Raw genomic sequence first — 20,710 nt, forward strand, 5'->3', positions numbered from 1 at the left:
CCTGCATTTTTGAACATTATGAGCATTGTAAATATAGAGGACTATAAAATTACCAAAACGAATTAATCAAAAAAATTAAGCAGATAATATGTGAACAGCTTGGAAATTCATATCCCTGCCCTCACAATAGGAAAAAAAAAAAAAAAGCTCAAAAAGCAAAAACACGGTGAGCAAATTGAAAATCAGTGACTCTTCTTAACCCATCAGAGAGCCAAGGTCACTGAATAAAACCTCTACCCTGAGTAATGGAGAAAGAGGGGATACCTAGAATCATAGTTTACAGAACACTCCCCAAAAGCCCCTGCTCCCACCACAACACTGGTTGGAACAGTTTAACTGTAATTGATGACTTGCTGAGGTTCAGTGTGCTCTAGCTTTGAGTTTCATGTTCTCAGGGCCGAGTCCTAATGGAGTCTCTACTTTGATTTTACTGCTAGAAGCCCCACCTGGGTCTTGGTGGTGGTGGTGGTGGGGGTTTCTCACAGTGGGAGGGAAAAGTAACCACTGTGAAATAAAAGCCCCACAGCATTCTGTTCTCCTTAACAAAAGCCTGCTGTTGAAACTGTTTTACCAAAGTCTGACAGACTTGAGTTTTACCTGAGCCTAACTGACCTGGGAGATGGGAAATATCCAACTCCAGCCTCCTCTAGCTTTCCTGTCTTGCCTAAATGGGAAAAGAAAGCAGAGAACCATTTGTGAAGGTCATATCCCATGGGTACAGGCTTACAAAAAGACTGAGACTTACTAATAGACTTGTAAGAGCACCTCCCTGCCCCCACACCCTGGCTTCCTATTAGTCAGGCTCCTGTATAGTAACAAGGGACTGTCCGGGGAACTCAAAAGCATCAGGAGGCAAAAACAAGGACACCAGAGGGAATGTTAACCTCTGACACCTGCAGCAAATAACACCCCAAATCCTAACTAGATAGACACAAAGCCTCACACTAAAAGCCTATTTACCTCAGTTCCTTTTACATAATACAGCATGTACTGCTTTCAGCAAAAGTTTATAAGGCAAGTTTAAATGCATAGTCTGAAGAGAAAGACCAAGCACTGAGCCCGGACACAGATAGGGCAGAGATTTTTTTTTTTTTTTTTTTAAATTATCAGATAAGGAATTTAAAATAACTTGGATAATATGCTAAAGACTGCTTGCGTGGCATATGGATTTGATCACTGCCTACCCTCCCAAAGCTAATGGATAAGTGTATAGCATACTAGCAAATGTAAGAGATGGAGACTCTAGAAAGAATCAGAAGCTAAGGATTGCCTACAAAAACACTGAAATAATGCCCTTGGTTTTATCAGTAGACTGGACACAGCCAAGGAAAGAATCAGTGAGTTTGAAGATACATTGTTGGTAATCTTCCAAACTGGAAAGTAAAGGGAAAAGTGAATGAAAAAAGCAAGCAGTATTCAAGAACTACAGGGCACTTACGAAAGGTATGATAAACACCTAATGGAAGTACTACATTAAGAAAAAGAAGGGAACAGGAAAAAATACTTGAAGTAGTAATGACTGATATTCTCTCAGAACTAATGATAGACACCAAACCATAGATCTAAGAAGCCCAAAGAACATCATACAGGCAAATGCCCAAAATACCTATGGTTAGGCATGTCACGTTAAAATTGTAGGAAAATCAGAGAGAAATTCAAAAGTCAAAAGGAAAGGACATCTTACCTACTATAGGCACAAGGATAAGAATGACATCAGGCTTCTCTTCAGAAACTATACAAACAAGAACAAACAAAGCCACCAGCCCACAATCCTGTATCTAGAGAAGTCATCTTTTAAAAGGGCAGAATTGAAGGAATTTGTCACCAATGGAGTTGCCTGTCAAGAAATGTTTAGAGAGATTCTTCAAAGTGAAGGAAAAGATGGAGGTCAGATGCTCAGATCTACATAGGGGAAGCAAACATGTTAAAGAAGGAGTGAGTGAAGGGGATTTTTGGTTCCTTCCCCTGAGGTACTGGTGCCGTGCCATTATGAATGGAGCACGGCTGAAACCTCTATATTTAAGGATAATTGAAATTGTCATAGTAAGTTCTCTGGCCTATGGGAGGAAAAAATTCACTCCAGAGCAGCTGGGCAAAATCAATGAGAATATGATGAAAGCTACCTTCCCCTCAGTTACAGAGATAATGTGTACTTTACTATCTGTAGGCTAACAAAACATTTCCACTATAGTATCATAATGTCAGTTAGGTTCTGGCATCATTTGGAGACTAATTCAAGAGTTTAAGTGTAGATATTAAAAGTCTTAAAACAATTTTCACAGTTTTTCTAACTAGAAACAATAAGGTCTCTGAAGCATTCTTCAGGTTTTATTTTCTAAGAGGGTAAATCTTAATTGTTTTAACCCATATAAAAAGTACTTTTTGGTTTCTGACCCCAATAGTTGACTGAGAAAAGAGATCTTTGAGACTGAAAATGAAGAAACCACTATGAATTATTATCCCAGGCCTTGATTGGTCCTCATAGACATACTTTTTGCTAAGACCTCATATAAAACCATTGTTTAGAAGTTCCCAGTGCCTTATATATAGTCCTTGAGTGGGCCTTCAAGTTTGATCTTTGCAACCCAGGACATTGATCATGATTAGCTTTTTTTTCCTCTTTGGCTTTTTGTCTATTTTGATTTTGGTTTCTCTATTTTTTTTCTTTAAATTTTTTTCTTTTTCTATTATTTTTCTCCCGATTTTTATTTGCTCATATTTCTTTTTAGTTTTTTAGTCTTTTTATTTTTTTTATTGTTCTCAACTCTTATTTCAGCTGTTTTTCATTTTCATTTTTTACCTTTTTTTTTTTTTGCCCCTATGTATTTCTATCGCACTCTTTTTTTTTGGGGGGGGGTACTGGGGAATTTAACCCCATGGTGGGTGTGCTTTACCCTTGAGTTATGTCCTCAACATTTTTAATTTTTTATTTTGAGACAGGGTCTTGCTGAGTTATTTAGGTCCTTGTTAAATTGTTGAGGCTGGCCTTGAACTTGTGATTCTCTTGTCTCAGCCTCCCTAGTTACTTGGAATTATAGTTGTGCGTGTCACCATGCTCAGCTTCATATTTTTATTTTTATTTGTTGTTATTATTTATGATATTGAGGATGGAGCCCTGGGGTGCTCTACCACTTAGCTACCTCCCCAACCCTTTTTCATCTTTTGAGACAAAGTTACTAAGGCTGGCCTCAAACTTGTGATCCTTCTGCCTCATCCTCCTGAGTAGCTAGGATTAAAGGTGTGTGCTGCTGTGACTCATTTCTCTTCATATTTAATTTGTTAGGGTTAAAGTGAAATCAAAATATAAAGACAAGTCTCCAATAAAGGAACTTTTGGGGGGAATAAAGAATTATAATCCAGGACACTTGAGGCTGGGGTGATATCTGGTATATCTGCAAAAAAAAGAGGCTAGGAATTTTTCTTAGGACAAAGGAGTCTGCGCAAATTATTTTACATTTGGTTGGTGTTTTTGATACTTGAGGGAGCTGGTGATATCTGATTGGTAAGGTGGCAGTTACTACATGAAGCTAATCTTAAGGTCAAAGGTGGCTGTTCCATCCTCAGCTGATAGGTGAAAACAGTCTCAAGGTTAGGGCAGTCTGTTTCATTGTGTTGTTTTGTATGTTAGTTCCTGGAGCAGGTATTCTTGACTATTTCTGATTCTTTTCTGTGGCCTCTCTTTTCCAATTGATTAGGGCATGAAAGAAAGGCCTCCATTTTGTATAATGAATTTTCGCATTATTGTAGTTAGCAGGTCACTTGCAGCTGGCCTCATAACCATCCCTACGGGGGAGCAGACTCCTAGCAACAGCTTCTGGGTCTTCAAGACCACTTCACTGGACAGGGCAACCTCCTGAAGTAAGGTGGGACTGAGATGGCTGTGAGGGCCATACAGTCAGAACTCTAGCCTCCAGAGACCATCCCCAGAGTCTAGATCGCTCTGCCATTCTGAAAATGAGATAATAGAGGCCTACGAAACCCTGCACCTGGTCATGAACTGTGCCAGTGGAGATGTTCCATTACCTCCTGAGGCTGTAAGAGAGAAGACTGAGACACACTCTGCTAGATAGCTGCTGCTCAGGACTGCCATAAGAAGGGAGGTTGTTTATAAAGATCCAAAGCCAAGAACTTTTTTTGGATGCTGACCTGAATATCTGTCTTTAAGGTTATAGACTTTGGCTTCAGCAATGAGTTTCTGTCTGGCAAACAAGCTGGTTACCTTCTAGTACAGTTCCCCTTATTTTTGCCTTAAAACTTATGACTGCCTTGTGGAGGACATGGGTAGCCTGGGTGTCATTCTGTATGTCATGGTCACTGATTCTTTGCCTTTTGTTGGAGAAAACTTCTGGGAGCAGTGGGGGTAGGTATTATGCAAAATATACCACATTTCTTTCTTTATGTCTGTAGGGTCCAAAAACTCATAGAAGAAATTCCTGACTGTCAACCCCAGTGAGAGAGGTACTTTCAAGGAAATCCTAAGGGACCCTGAGGATAAACATGAGTCATGTGATACCTTATATTTTAGCTACTTTCTGACTGCTCTGACTCCTAGACAAATGAGAATGAGTTGGTGCCGTTCATTGGCTATGAAAGGAATGAGATTCAGGACTTACTGGTAGGCAGGAGTAAGATGAAGCAGTGAATCCAGCTCTCAAGTCTTGGGCTGTGACACCCCAGGTAGAGGGCCACACCTTCACCGTGGAGCCCCAGCTTTCAGCTTACCCACTTGCTACAGTCCTTCCTTATTTTTGAGGTTGAACCGAGGTTCACTGCCAGCCCCAAGCAATGACCTCAAGACTGCCCTTCCCATCTCACTTTGTTTTTTAATAGGAGATCAGCATTGTGGGGAGGAGCAGGAATTGGAGCAGAAAGGAAACTGAACAAAGTGTCTGTTATCCCCCCCTCCTGGCCTGGAGACTAATATCACTTTCCTTCAGCTTAGTCCCCCAGGGAGACCTTGTGACCGCCTCCTCCCCCCACAGCACCAGCAACGTTGGGGGAGCACAGACAGAACCAACTGCTTTCAAAGGGATCGTCCCTCTATGTTGGGACCAAAATAATATGTTGGCAGGTATGACCCTAATAGCCAGGGTCAGCCACGGGGAAGTTCTTCGTCTGCATACACCTGTGCTTCAAATGAGCTGGGTAAGATTCAGCATGTAGTTCCAGAGTGGAGCCATAAAGTGTCTTTTGATGGGCCTCCAAGGCAAGAGTAAATGTGGGGAGGGGAGGCTACTGCTCCCTGCACTTTAAGTGGATCAGGGAGATCTTGAGCTCATGAAGCCAAAGGACATGGTACAGAAGAGTGGCCAGGTGCAGGAGGCAGGCGGGAGGGGTAGAGCCCTGCATTAGGTCCATGCTGTGTAAGTGTATGGGTTCCCCCCGCCCAGAGGATGGCTTTTTTTTTCTTTCCCCTTTGTTTCTTGTGTTTGTGTTTGTGGTACTTAGAATCCACCCCAGGTCCACTTTACCACTGAGCTGCATTGTCCTTACCCCACTGCCCTTTTTTGTTTTTATTTTGAGACAGGGTCCCATTAAGTTGCCCAGGCTGGACTCAAATGTGTGATTCTCCTGTCTCAGGTTCTTTTGTTACTGGGATTATAGATATGTGTGCTGTCCCTGGCCTGTGTTCTCTCCATGGGTACAATTTAATAGGCTATGTGGCTCCTCTGTGACATTAAAAACCAACGTGGCCCAAAACAGCTGGCCTTGAGTGTAAACCATTGGGAGGAGCCACCTGGGACTTTAGATGGGGCATTGCAGGTCCTCTACATAGGTGGGTCGTATCATCCTCATCTGGGGGAAACTTCAGACACTGTGCTATTCTTCCTGGAGCTCTTTCCCCACTTCTGTGTTTCTGAGGAGGGCAGGTGGTTCACTAAAATAAATACAATAAAAAAAATTAATGTTAGCTGGGTGCTGTGGTCATGTCTATAATCCCAGATACTTGGGAGGCCAAGGCTGGAGGATTGCAAGTTGGAGGCCCATTTGTATGACATGGTGAAACCCTTACTCAGAAGAAAAAAATGGATAAGTGACTACAACTTATTTTCTGAGTTGCTTATAATGAGGGATTATGGAAGATAATCTGATATAGTGGGTCTCATTCATGTTTTGTTTTAGCAAACAATAGGTTGTTACTTCCTTGAGCAGTTTGCTGACAATTATATTAATATCAGCTAATAACAGTGGCATTTGCTTTTGGCCAAAGACTTTCTGTATCATTCTAATTCATTTTAACCACAAATGCCCATTTAACAGATTGAGGAATGAACACTGGAAGAGATTAATTAATTTGTTGAAAGTCACCAAGCTGATGAGTGGCAGAACTATGTTGTGAGCATGTGCTATCACCCCCAGTAATGTCCAGTCTCCCTATGCTTAGGCCTGTAAGCCTTTAGATCCTGGTTTTGACATCTTTTTGAGTTTGGCTATAGGATCGGCCCTATGTATGTGTGGGTTCTGCATCTGTGGATTCAACCAACCTAGGATCAAAAATATCTGAAAAACAAATTATGTTTGAAGTGAAGATGTACAAACCTGTATCCTTGTCAGAATTCCCTAACAATACAGCAAAACAACTATTGACAACTGTTCACTCGGCATTTATGTTGTATTAGGTGTTATGAGTCATTATAGATGCTTTAAAGTACCGTCTTGTGTTGCTTAAGAAGAGGGATATGGTCTGAGAAATGCTTCCTCAGGCAATTTAATTGCTGTGGGACCATTGTAGAACATGGTTACTCAAATTAAGATGGCTGTGATGTCATTAGGTGATAACATTTTGTGGGACCACCACTGAATGTTTGGTCCATTGTTGAATCTTGTGCTGCATCACTGTTTATGGGAGGAGGTGTGCAGCGTATGTGAAGATACCGCATGAATTCATACAGTCTTTGCAATCCAAGGTTTTTGTCATCCAAGGGTCTTGGAACTAATCCTCCATGGATATTGAAAGGCTAATGTACCATTTCTTAAATCAGATAACTCAGTCAAATGAGAAATGACACAGAATTCACTTTTTTTTTGTTGTAAGTTTTTGGTTCTTGAGGTGAATTAATTTTTCCTACGTTTCCTTAAGTTCTTCACTGCTTGAACAGGACACGGTCCTCAACTACAAATTCTACCTTGGAAACATGAAAGAAAAATGAAGTTGTTTAGAATGCTGGAAAAGAATACCTATGGATATATGGAACTCTAGGGACAGTGCCTTGCAGATCTTGTTTGACCCCCTGCTGGTACAGTTTTAGGAGGAGCCTGATCTGGATGGAAACTGTAGGTGGTAGCTGGCAAAGTGGCATCTCTGTCATCCTCTGCTTCTCAGTCTGTGAACTGGAGAGCAAATGTGGAGTGATACCTTCCAGAGGAGCAGCTCTTTTGTATTTAAAATTCACCTGCTGTGCTATAGGAACCCCTTTTCTATCCCTATGCTTTCTTATGAATCTAAAAGCTAATTTATCCAATTATAACTTGAATAATATTTTGACTCTTGAGAAGGTGTTAGGAATTTTTTGTGGCTATAGTATGTTTTAGAAGTATTTTCTAAAGAAATGTGTTTATTTTGATGCTACTACATATTCTTCTATAGTGTTAGAATTGAAAGATTGAGTAAAATACAGTATTGGTCCTGGAGGATCAAACATACTAGTTGGAGATTAATTCACAAGTATTTATGAAGGATTTTATATACCCAGGACCAAGTAGGTAATAAAAAGTTCCTCTTTACTTTGATTTCTTGGTGGAGATAAGTATGTTGGCAGGGCACTTAACCTGTCCTGTGGCAGTGAGGTGTCTTAGTTTATTTGAGATGCTATAATATTAATACCATAAACTGGGCGGCTTATAAACTATGGAAATTTGTTTATGAATTTATTTATAATTGAGAGGTTGGGACATTCAAGAATGAGATTTCATTAGATTAGGTTTCTGGTGAAGGTCCATTTCTCATTGATAATATCTTATAATTGTGTCCTCACATGGTGGAGGGGACAAGTTAGATTTCAGGGTCATCTTTTATAAGAGCACTAATCCAATTTGTGAAGTCTCTGTCCTCATAACCTTGTCACCCCGCAGAAGGTCCACTTCCTAACATTATCAGCTTAGGTGTTTAGATCTCAACATGGGAAAGTTTGGGGGGACATAGACAAGTACAAGCCATGTTTTTTAGTGAAGCCTACATAAGTCCTCTGCCATCCAAACTGAAAATTCTAGTGAGAATTTACCAGGGAGAGCCAGTTATTCAGAAAAGATGTGACCTTATCTTGGACATCAAAGGAATCTAAAAGCTGTGAATTTCTTCTAATTTCACAGTTTCTGCTCTTCTCTCCTAATGTTTTTTTTTTTTTAATTTTTTTTAGTTGTTAATGGACCTTTATTCTATTTTATTTATATGTGGTACTGAGAATAGAACCCAGTGCCTCACACATGCTAGGCAAGCACTCTACCACTGAGCCACAACCCCAGCCCTCCTAATGTCAGTATGCATCTCCCAAGTGTTAATTTAAATAAAATAATTGATCAGCATTTTCATGATGCTCATAGACTTTTAAAATTATGTAAGTAAAAACATTTTTTACAGACTCTGTCATTGTTTTGGATTTCATGTGTTAATTCCATTTTTTTTTTGTTGTTGTTGTTGTAGAAGTAGGTTTTATGGTGTGTCTAGGATGGATTAATCTTGAATATGAGAAGAGAGCAGGAAACAGGGTCAAGAGAGGGCGCTGGAATGTAGGCTGTGTTGAGGTGGGAAGTTCTTGTGTTATCTTTCCTTTTTAGATTGGTTATGGACTCTGTGGTACTAGACAAGGTTAGGGCTTTGGGGGAGTGAAGAGATGAGAGTGTTCAGATAGGGAATGTATAGGGAGCAAAATCTTGTATTAAGTTTTGTGGTATTGACTTCATCCCCATTTGGTACATCTCTTCTGTGTTTGAGTCATTTTTGTGTCCATCCAGAAATCTGTTACATTGCTTAATCTTGGGAAGTTTATGTTGTCTCTTAAGTAGAATCTGGCTGGACCTTTGAACCTCCAGCCGTGACCTTCTCAGAAGATGCACACTGAAGTTCTTTTTGGCAGTTGAGGAGAGTCAGGTGACTCCCTACTGAGAACAGATCACAATATCTCCTTTGTCACCTCCTAGCCTCCTGAGATTGTCACATTGAGAGACATGTCTTCTTGCTGCAGGAAGCAGTTTGTTAGCAAGTGCTTGCAAACATCTGTTTTCTCTTACTTCCTCTGTACCTCACAGTTGTAGATTTTGAAAAACCTAATCATTTATCAAAAGTGTTTTTCACTGTTGAAATGTGCCTTTTTTGTCCAGTTGAATCTTTTTCGTTAAAAATGTTTGCGCATTGCTTGGCTGCTCTACAGAGATGTAGCATAGTAGTTCTTTTTGGATACTTCATCCTCTTCCAAACTGGCATCTCTGGTGGTTGCTTTTCAAATCTCTTTCCTTTTCTTCAGTCAAAATGGAGGGGAATTGCTGATATACTGTGCATCAGAACCCCTGAAGCAAATCTATTTCCATCTTGAACAGCACAGCCAAGGAAATTGCCAGAGAGATGCATTATTAATTTTGCTCCCTAATGCCACATGTACTTAGTGTGTATGCTGCGTCCTGCCCTCTCTGACATCCATGGGTGGGAAAGGACAGGGCTGGTTCCTGCTGCTGAGCCTGCCTGAGTTGCCTATCTGTGTAGGGACCCATTTTAGCCTCTGAGCTTCAAGAGTGCCAGAAAAAGAAAAAGAAAAAAAGATTAAGCTTCTGAAGAGCAGGCGTTCTGAGCATGTCTGGTAGTTTATTGAAGGGTGCAGTCACCAGTTTCTGAATAGTATCAGTCAGTGCTACTTATGTACATTATGAAGCTAGCTGTGAAAATAAATGGCTTACTTATTTATGAAAGAGCCATTTTTTATGCTCTTTGATGAAAATTTTAAGTGATTACTTTTCTTAATTATTAGGTACTATAAGGAATGCCACGGGAAGACTGAAATGCAAATCACCCATGTTTGCAATGTTTACAGTACATATGACAGATAAATTAGCAAGAAAATAATCAATATCCTAGTACTAAATGTTAAGAATCGTCATTCGGTAAGAAGGAAGAATCAAAGCTTAACAAAATGTAAGTATTTGAAGCATCACTAATATTATGAAAGTATTCATTTTTAAGCATCAGAAGGAAAAATCTCATGCTAGCTATATCATGTCAATAAGGGATTCAAAATGTGCCTTCTCATGTTATTGACAGACACATTCATAGGGACAATATTTACTATGTAAGGCTTGGCATTATATAATGAAATTTAAAATATGCATATATACACCTTTTCCAATAGGACAATACCCTACTTCCTGTCTCTTCCTCACATAGTAGGAATAACCCATAGGGGTTTGGCCCAGGTCACTCAGTGCAGTATTATTTTTTGTGTTGTCCATCTGGAGAGTGCACTTGGCCTCCCCTTCCTGCTGTGTGGCTCGCTGTAGTCAGGGCTTAAGCTTTGCTCTAAAGGGAGCCCAAGGTACCTAACAGTGACTGAAGGGACATTTCTTTTGGTCTGAATAGGGTGATGTGTGTTCTGGATCTGGTCCCTGACACTTGCTCAGGAGGAGCCACTTTCCATTTTCCTGAAGCAAGTGGTTAACATTGTGCTGAGGCCATTGTAGCACCTTTCCCTCAAGTGGCTGCTGTGTGACCCATTTGTAGGTCCTTATCTAGGGTAGGTGGGGGCTCACTTACCCTAACTGGCACCAGCAGGGATAGAGGTTGAGTGGGCTTGGAGCTTTCTTACTATTGTTGAAGTTTCCACAACAGCCTTGTCCGTGCCTTCCTTTAGAGCCTGTTGTCTTCATGGAGACCCCGAGGGTGTTCTGTCTGCAGCAGAATAGGTTTTCTCTTGATTCACAGCATCTCCTTGTGCAGGAGGCATTGGATGGTCATGTGGGGAGCAGGTAGTTGTGTATTTGTTTTTTTCCTGGAGGCAACATTTAGAATTAGAAACCTGTTTACATACAGTTGACATACAGTTTTGTGGTGGCTACCTTCAAATATTCTTCTATGAATTTAACTAATTAATGCAGTTAACCACTATTATAGCCCAACCTACTCTGAAGGACATTACATGCATTAATTATTGAATAGACTGGTAAAAATATCCTGATACTGGTGTATCAGCTTAGGCTGCTCACACATGCAGCTGGCAGTAGCTGCTCCTTGGCTCTGATTCCTCATGTGGAGTGGTGTCCCAGTGACCAAATTCCAGAGAAAGTGTGCCTTTGTAACGCTGAGTTAACCCACCCCTGTCCCCTGAAAAAGAAGAAACTGATATTTATTTACACCCATTCATTTTATAAGCACTGTGCTAATGTTGGCACAGTTATTATTCCACACCTACACTCTTACTAATAAGAAATCTGTGTTGTCTGTCAGTTTTGTTCATAAAGAACCAAAACATATAGAAAACTTTACATTGTAGATTAAGTGACGATTGTTGTTAGACTTTGCAGTGTAGCACCTGTGTAATATAGACTGCTACTCTGCTTTTACATTCTCTTCCTCTTCTTCCTTGTCCCTGGTCCTGGAGGGACCACACTGTGTGATCTGCCTTGCTGGAGAATAGATAGTATGGGGAGCTGGCAGCTAAACGCTCACTGCCACCCACTTTGTGATGTTTCCCACTTAATGGCTTCCACTGGGCAATTATATCGTCCTGGGCTTTACTGAAATAAAGTATACCACTGGTTTGTATAGCTTTCAGTAGCCTTTGGGGAAATTTTACACGCTTCAGGGAATTGGTTTCAGGGATAGGATAGGAGGATCTGGTCTAAATAGTAAAAAGTGCTTGCAGTTTTTGCTGTTCTCTGTAATCCCCTTAGCACAATGCCTTTTCTAGATCTTTTTTTTTCTTTAATATTTTTTTAGTTGTAGATGGACACGATATCTTTATTTATTTATTATGTGGTGCTAGGGATCGAAACCATTGCCTCATGTGTGCTAGGCAAAAGCTCTACCACCAAGCCTGGACCTCAGCCCATACTAGATCTTAAAATGACTGTATACCTTTTATTTTTGTTGTTTTAAAACCAGCTATGCATTATTCTAGATTCCAATAGAGTTTAGCATTAATAAGTGCCCACCTTTTCCATTAAATTGTACAAAAATATATTGAGAAAATTCTATATATTAGCTATTTTCATTTCTAAGGACATGACAGGAGAATATTTTAGTTTTAGCCAGAGACTCCTGTCCTCCTCTTCCCCCAGTCTACTATGGACCATGGTGTTGGTTGAAGCTTTAAGGAATTGTAGTATGGTCTTTTGGAGCAATCCTATTTCTCTGTGAATTTTGAGCATGAATTATTTAAAGATATGAGCTCTCCCCTGCCTTTTTTCCTTATCCTTGAAAAACACTGGAGCCTTGAATTAGCTTCTTTGTTCACAGTGTCAAGCAGGCCAGATAAATAGCTTGAGATTCAGGAGTTCCAGGTTCTGGCTAAGCTGTTCCCCAGACCTCTTATATGACAAGAAATTATCTTTTCCTCCATTTCCTCAGATGACCCTTGTGGCTGTCACACTTCTGAAATACATTAAGTCTACATTTTCTTCATGATTGAGTGTATTTCTGGGTCTTGATGTTTCTTGTTTTATCTCTGTTGTATTGCAAGATATGATGGCATATTGAGTTAGGAATCTTCCCAGTTAGGAAATATTGTAGACCATTCTCTTGGTGCATACCTTTTCCATTGCATCCTGAAAGTCTAGAAAATTATGATATGAACCTTCTTACCTGTAGTGGAGACTTTTACTTAGATGTGCCCAGTTCTGTGATTAAGTGCTCTTTTTTCCCCACTCCTGCTTCCAGACATGATTGTATACACCTCCACCAGCCAACCTTTGCTGTTGAGGGCAGTGCTGGTGAAAGTCATCATTTTTGGAAAGGGGGCCTGGCTGAGAAGTTTGAGGGAGGACTTGTGTTTTGTTTGTATCCCTTTCCAGAGTGGGACTGTCCTATGTGGTGGGTAAATTCTGGTAAGAGAATGATGTTTCAGTGACACTGTGGCCTGATGTATTTCTAAACTTTCTGCTAATCATTCTTCCTATGAAAATATATGTGGCTACCTGCCATCTTATAAACAAGTTTGTAGGGGATAATTCTTTTGTAATTTGAGGTAGCTGCACATGATGCATTATTTTAAAGTCAGTTATGTGCTTTATTCAGTTTCTCCCAACGTTTGGTGATGGTTCAAAATTATGAATGTGCTTGAAATCCAGGGTGATTGTCTTGTGTTTCTGAATTGACTATACTTATTGCCTTGCTATGACTGATGTGCCTTCAAGCTGTCTTTTTCATAACACTTGTAATACCTCATGTGCAGGTTTTTGTCCCATGCCAACCAATTATCCAGCTCTCTAGATATCAACTATATGTCCTAAGTTCACATAGACCCCAAAGGTTAAAGGGTCCATCCTTTAAAACTGCTCTTACTTCAGTCTTCAGCGGCAAGTCCCATGGTGCCATCTGTACTTCTGGCCATCCAGCTGTAAATTGGGATGTCCTTGACCCCTTCTCTGATTCAATAATTTGCTAGAATAGCTCCCATGAGTCAGAAAAGCACTTTACCTGCTATTACTGGTTTATTATAAAGGCTACATAGAGCTCAGGAAAAGCTTAATGGAATTGATGCGTAGGGCAAGACACTGGTGTGAGGGTGTCATTCCTCACTACTCCATGCCCTCTCTGGGCATACCGCCCTCTCAGCTCCTTGATGTGCTTACAGCTGGGAAGCTCTCCGAATCCTGTGATTTAGGAATTTTTATCAAAGTGTGTGTATAGTAGACATGGTTGATTAAGGCAATCACCAACAGCCAGTGATTTAATCTCCAGCCCTTTTTCCCTTTCTGGAAGTCAGGGGATAGAGTTAAAGATTCCAGCTTCCCATATTGCCTTCATCTTCCTGGAGATAGGCCCCGGCCCCTAGCTTTGTAGAGGCCATCATAAGTGGCCTCATTAGAACAAAGCACACTCCTATTTCTCTGAAATTCCCAAGAATCAGGAACAGGGGACAAAGGCCAAGAAAAAGATACTCAGGTTAACCCTGTCACTGAAGGCAATACAGGATTTTAGGAGCTCCTTGTCAGGAACTCAGGACTATTTGTTTGTATTTTTTATTATATCACAGTGGTTTGTGTTCTCAACAAATCTTATCTACGCGTTTCACCTTTTCTAAATCTTATCCATCCTCATGGTTTTTCTTTTGTGATTTTACCTATTTCAACATTTTTGGACCTACTCAAGTAGGTACTGCCTAGCCATGTAGAGTTTGTTGTATCTTAAAGTGGGTTTTACATTCCTTGAGGAAGGAGATATATCTTATGCCCCTTTTGCACTGGTAGCTCTGTTTGGCTCAGTGTTACTCACACAGTAAGCTGTGTTTCTTAAGCTGGGTCCCAGGTACACCCCTCCCCGGGGGGGGGGGGGCATTCAGATCAGGGTGTGGTGTATGACCTCCCTTATAGCATAGTGCAGCATGGTTGGATAGCTATAATACATGTTCATTGAAATTTTTATTTTATCTTATCAATTCTGGAGATGAACCCAGGGGTGCTCTACTACTAAGCAGTATCCCAAACTGCCCCCACCTCGCCTTTTTTTTTTTAAGTTGAGACAGGGTCTTGCTAAGTTTCCAGGTTGGACTTGAACTTGTGATTTTCCTGCCTCAGCCTGCCAAGTTACTGGGATTATAGGCATGAGCCACTATGCTCAGCTTGAATTTTAATTCCACTCAAATCTTTGGAGGAAATTGTTTATATTAAAACAAAAAATAGGAATATTATAAAGTGGAAAATAATAATGAAATTTCATGTTCATTCATAGGTACTTTTGAACTAGGATTCCAGGTTTCTCTAGAAATATATTCACTGACTCTACTCTGATTGGGTGGTTAGCACACTATGCATGTATTTAAGTGTATTTTGTAGTCTCTAAAGGACTGCATGTTACTGTAGTAGATATTAAGTTCATAATTCTTGATTAATAATCTTCTGCATTTAAAAAAATCTTATTTTTGTGGATATTGATGTTTTTAGATTTATGGTTATATGAGCTTTGATTAAAAAGTTCAGTTTTTAATTTTGCTTGAATGTCTTCATTGTGACTTTCTTCATTTTCATCTCTCCCTTTTTTAGATCAATGCACATTTTAGTAATTAAAGTATATATGTTCTTTTCATCTTCTATAATTAAATTTTTTTATTGTTCTTTTTAGATTACTTGACAGTAGAGCATATTTTGACATACTGTACATACATGGAATAGAATTATGCTAATTAGGATCTCATTCTTTTGGTTGTACATGATATGGAGTTATACTGGTCGTGTATTCATATATAAGTATGGATAGGAAGGTTATGTCTGATTCCTTCTACTGTCTTCCCTATTCCCATTCCTTTTTTTCCTTCATTCCCTTCTGTGTAATACAGTGAACTTCTAATTTTTCCCTCCCTATCTTTCCCTTGTTGTTACTATCCACATTATCAGAGAGAACATTCAACTTTGTTTTTTGGGGACTGGCTTATTTCCCTTGAAATTCTCCAGTTCCATTCACGTACTAGCAAAATGCTATAATTTTACTCTGCTTTATGCCTGAATAATATTCCACTGTGTATATATACTACATTTTCTTTATCCATTCATCTGTTGTAGGGCACCTAGTTTGGTTCCATAACTTGAGTATTGTGAATTGAGCTGCTGTAAACATCGATGTGGATTCGTTGTTGTAGTATGCTGATTTTAAGCCCTCTGGGTATATAATGAGGAGTGGGATAACTGGGTCAAATGGTGATTCCATTTCAAGTTTCTCAGAAGTCTCCATACTGCTTCCATAATGGTTGCACCAATGTGCTATTTCACCAGCAGTGTATGAGTGTGCCTTTATCCCTCATATCCTCACCAACATTTATTGTTGTTTGTACTCTTGATAATTGCCATGTTGTCGGGTGTAAAAAAGTAGGTTCAACTCTTCACCATGTCAGCTTAGGAGCCTACTTCCTCAATAAGACTTATAAAGCTCACAAAATAAAATCAAGAATCAATAAATGGGGTGGTATCAAACTAAAAGGCTTCTTCACAGCAAAGGAAACATTCAAGAACATGGAGAACCTACAGAATGGGAGAAAATCTTTACCACCTGCACCTCAGAACATTAATCTCCATGATATATTAATCTCATTTCTTTCAAAGTATTTTCACCTGAGTAATGAGTTGTAGTTTTAGGGATTTGTGTATTTAGATGCTCATAATGAGAGATTGACCAGAGCCTGTTTACACATCTCTAGGAGAATTCAAATGTCTCCATACCTGCTATGTCCAGGCTGATAGGTTTTACCCATTAGGATTTTGTGGTCCCAGAGAAGGGCTCCAATAACAGTTGTGCTGTAGATGGCTGGGATTTTCTCTTATTTGAGCATGTAACTTATCTGGCATCTTGTTCACATTGCCGTCTCCTTCCCTTTCTCATATCAGGTGCCTAGTGTAATAGCAAACGTTAGACACTGGGAAGGACATGTAGGAGGTAGTAATGCCATTAGCTGGCCTGGGACTCACCCCAGCTGGGAATGTTACTGGGTCATCTAGGGTTAAGTCCAAAAGCCAGAATGAGATCAGCACTGATGAAATTGAACCATCACCAAGGTGTGGGAAATTATATCAATTAATTGTTATTTGAGATAGGATCTTGCTAAGTTGTTCAGGCTGGACTTGAACTTGTGATCCTCCTGTCTCAGCTTCCCAAGTGTTGGAATAGCAGGCATGCACCATTGTGGCCAGCAGTGTGGGAAATACCCAGTGTGGTCATAGCAATTTCCATAGTGTGTCTATTTTTCTGTAGGGCCTAGGGCCACCCTTATACAAGTCTAAGTCTTAACATGGCATTGCTTTTAACCCATTACCTGACTTTTTTTAAAGATAGCATCTTGTTGTGTTGTTTAGATTGGCCTGAAACTCTGAAAGAGTTACACTGCTCCCCACCCACCCCCCGCCATAGAGACACAGATTTAGGAAACCAGATACACATTTAAGATGATTTTTCAAGGGAAAGAGATCTTTTGAGGTAAAGCAAGAAATACAGGGGTAGGGTTGTGACTCAGTGGTAGAGTGCTTTCTGGCATATGTGAGGCACTGGGTTTGATCTTCAGAACATAAAAAATAAATAAAGTAAAAGTATTAAAAAAAGAGAAATACACATTCATACACATTCAAGGGAGAATACAGTCCATCTTGGAAGTGAGAAGCTTTTGTGGTAAAGCTGGGAATACATTCAAGGGAGAATGTAGGTCATCTCCAGAGGAAGAGACAGCTAAATAGATATTATTTTAAAAATTTATTCTTTTTAGTTACATATGGCAGTATAATCCATTTTGACATAATTATAAATGCGTGGAATATATCTTGTTCTAATTCAGTCCCCAGTACTTCTCCTTCCCTTCCTTTCCCTGACCCCTTGTTCCCTTTCCTCTACTGATCTTTCTGCCATTTACCATAGTTTTTTTTTTTTTTTTTTCCATTAATTTCTTGTGGATGTACACAATGGTGAGATTCACTGTGGTATATTCATATATGTTAGGAAAGTTAGGTTCAATTCATTCCACTGTCTTTCCTTTTGTTGTCCCCCCTCCCTTCTCTTCATTCCCCTTTGTCTGTTCCACTGAACTTCTACTTTTCAAACAGATATTCTTTATCCCACTTTTTTAGATTAGAAACTACATCTATGATTGGCTCAGCCTCTAATTAGATTTGGAAAATACACGAGCTTAGATTCAAATGCAAGACTATGTGACTTTGGAAACTTGCTCTCCTCTCACTCCTTGACTGACACTGAGCACCTCATATGCAGCAAGCGTTGAGTGGGGTGCTGGAGATACAAAGAAGGATGAAGCCACCCACACTCCTGAAGCATCACTCATCCTCTTCATCGGAATGCTAAGGAGGTTCCAGAATGACTCAATTGAAAGCACTGCATAAATGCATGATATTAGGCTGGCACTGGTTTCCTGCCAATATATGAAGTGCTAAGAATCAATAGGAAGAAGTATATGGTTATAGAAAAGAAATGAGCAGAGCCATAGAATGGCTAATTGAAAGCAAAGAGTGTTAAGAAACTAGCAGATTTATTTATGTGCCGTTTGGAAGATGCTACTCTAGCAGTTTGGGGCTGATTTTGATGATTGATGATATAACTCAAGTACCTGAGCTACTCATATTAACATCAGTTGTTTTATTTGAAACCATGCTCACTAAGAGAATCTTACTTTTAATGCACCTAAAGGTATCCACCTATATTATATCAGGTATAAGGCTTTATAGAATCAGAGAAGGAACAAAACAAGGGCAATATTATGTGGTTTCAATACCAGTTGTTAATTTATCACCTATGATACCGTGCCTGATCAGAAAGTCTGCTCATGTGGAAGGGGGATTAGAATCAGCACAAGGTATGAGCTATATTAAAAACATAGTGGGTCAATATTAAGGAGTAGAGAAGTGCATGTCCCAGGAATTTGTTTTTATTCAGCAAAATGAAAAAATTAGCTGACTCAGCTCTTAGGTTTATAGGGGTCAAGTCATGAGTGTTTATACTAATATTTACTTTTAAATGATCTTTTGAATTTAATCCAAATTCTTTTTCTTGGATTGATACCCTCTGAAGTTTATCGTTCTTTCTGAATTGTCTTTGCAGTCAGAGAAATTAGAGAATTAAGTAATGCTAAGTATTTGGGTCTTACTTGAAACAGATGGGACAGGAAGGGACTTGTGTATAGACATCATGTGTCAGTCATGCTCCTGCATGTTTACACATGAGATCTCATTTCACCTGAATAGCATTTATCACCGTTTTGAAATAAGGAAATTGTGGTTTCAATAGCTTACTTTACTTTCCAGGTTAAAATGGGGTCAGATTTTGAAGGTAGGACTTTTTGTTTCAAAACTTGCCTTTGTTGGAGTGTGCTGCTGTCTCTGGTTTGAAATGATTTAACTGCAGTAATAATCAATGTATATAGAACAGTAAGTGGAAAAGGTATAATTTGCTTTTGCTTTACTTATTTTAAGCAGCTTGATCATTTTAAGTAGATGTTTACATGAGGAAGGTCTTGCCTCTGGAGAATGACCATTCTGTTGGATGTATTCACCTAGGGCAGAGGTGTGTGTCTGTTAATTGATTGCCTCTGAGTATTCTTGGTTTTCTAGACATTCTTTTTTGCTAATGTTACTGTGAAGCTGTGCTTTTTGGTCCTTGATTGGTGTGTCTTGTCTGATTAGCCTGTGGGTATTTTGAGCAGTCCCTAGCCAGGTTAGATTAGGTGTGTGCTATGTGATGCCTGTACTGACTTTGACCTCTGCCATTGCTTATCTTGTTTGTACACCACCTACTATATGTTCCTCTTCATTTTGGGCTCTCCAGACTGGACTCATCATTGAATATCTAGTTGGAGTTTCACCTCTTCCATGAATGTACTGGCTGGTATTCTCTGTCTTTGCTGACCCTCTAAGAAACTTCATGACTATCCTCTCGTTAATCACATGCTCTTTTAGAAATGTATTTATATATAGTTTCCCCAGGAAATTCAAGTCTCTTCCACCTCAAACATTTTACACTCTTTGCATTCAAGGATGGTGATAATATTTTGCACACAATGGGACTTTTATTTTTAAAGTTGTCTCACACATTATTTCATGTAATTCTCTTTTTTATAAAACTACCTGGCAGTGTAGAGATAAAATAAGTTGGTCATCTGTGGTGTTTCAAAGTACATAGGGAGTGTGGGGCTTGTATAGAGTTGGTGGGGGACCTAACCATTGAAATTCCTCTTGGGCCATACATTTAGCTCTGTTTGTTAAAATTTTAAATGTAAACCATCTGACTACCAATTCAGGTTTGAGGAGGGTATATGTCTGCAAAGAGAGATGTGTAAATATGCCTTTATAAAAGGTATGTTTTAATCATTTTAACAAAATAGTGGAAACAACTTGTTTCTTCAATAGGGAAATGAAAATAAGTTTGTGGGGGTTTTATGTGATGAGATACTTTGGACTATTTAATAGTGTGAGGTAGATCTGTATGCTTTGTTATATTACCATGGAAAGCAACCAACATAATTTTTTTTTTTTTTTTTGGCACTGGGGAGTGAATCCAGGGGTGCTTACCCACTAAGCCACCTCCCCAGCTCTTTTTTGTATTTTATTTAAAGACAGGGTCTCATTGAGTTACTTAGGGCCTCACTAAGTTGCTGAGACTGGCTTTGAACGCAGGATCCTCCTGCCTCAGCCTCCCCATCCACTGAGTTTACAGGCATGCTCTACCATGCCTGGCCCAACATAAATCCTTTTTTTTATATTTATTTTTTAGTTTTTAGATGGACACAATGTCTTTATTTTATTTTTATGTGGTGCTGAGAATTGAAACCAGTGCCTCACGCATGCTAGGTGAGCACGCTACCACTTGAGCCACATCCCCAGCCCCCCAACATAAATTCTTAACAGAGAAGAGGAGATTCAGAGCAGTATGCTAACATACTTTAAAATTAGATATGTGAGTGAGTATGTGACACATGTGCAATTACAAGGCATGGAAATATGTCTGTAAAGAGGTGAAGGAGGCAGTGATTTACTTTTTTTATTTATGTTTTCATTTAAGATTTATAGCCATGCATATAATTTA

The 20,710-nt window shown here is 39.5% G+C and overlaps 1 protein-coding gene across 10 annotated transcripts in view; it reads left to right on the forward strand.

Annotated features, from left to right (window-relative positions):
* Positions 1 to 20,710, forward strand: part of Fars2 (phenylalanyl-tRNA synthetase 2, mitochondrial) — a 513,853-nt gene that overhangs the window by 61,278 nt on the left and 431,865 nt on the right. The window contains exon 1 of one of the 10 annotated variants that reach the window (XM_071613656.1): positions 10,033 to 10,123. The exons of the other annotated variants lie outside the window; for them this stretch is intronic. The gene's annotated coding sequence lies outside the window, so the exon portion shown is untranslated. Of the gene's footprint in view, positions 1 to 10,032; positions 10,124 to 20,710 lie in introns of those variants that run through there. 10 annotated transcript variants of the gene reach the window in all.

Source organism: Marmota flaviventris, chromosome 6 (assembly GCF_047511675.1).
Source record: "Marmota flaviventris isolate mMarFla1 chromosome 6, mMarFla1.hap1, whole genome shotgun sequence".
NCBI classification, from domain to species: Eukaryota; Metazoa; Chordata; class Mammalia; order Rodentia; family Sciuridae; genus Marmota; species Marmota flaviventris.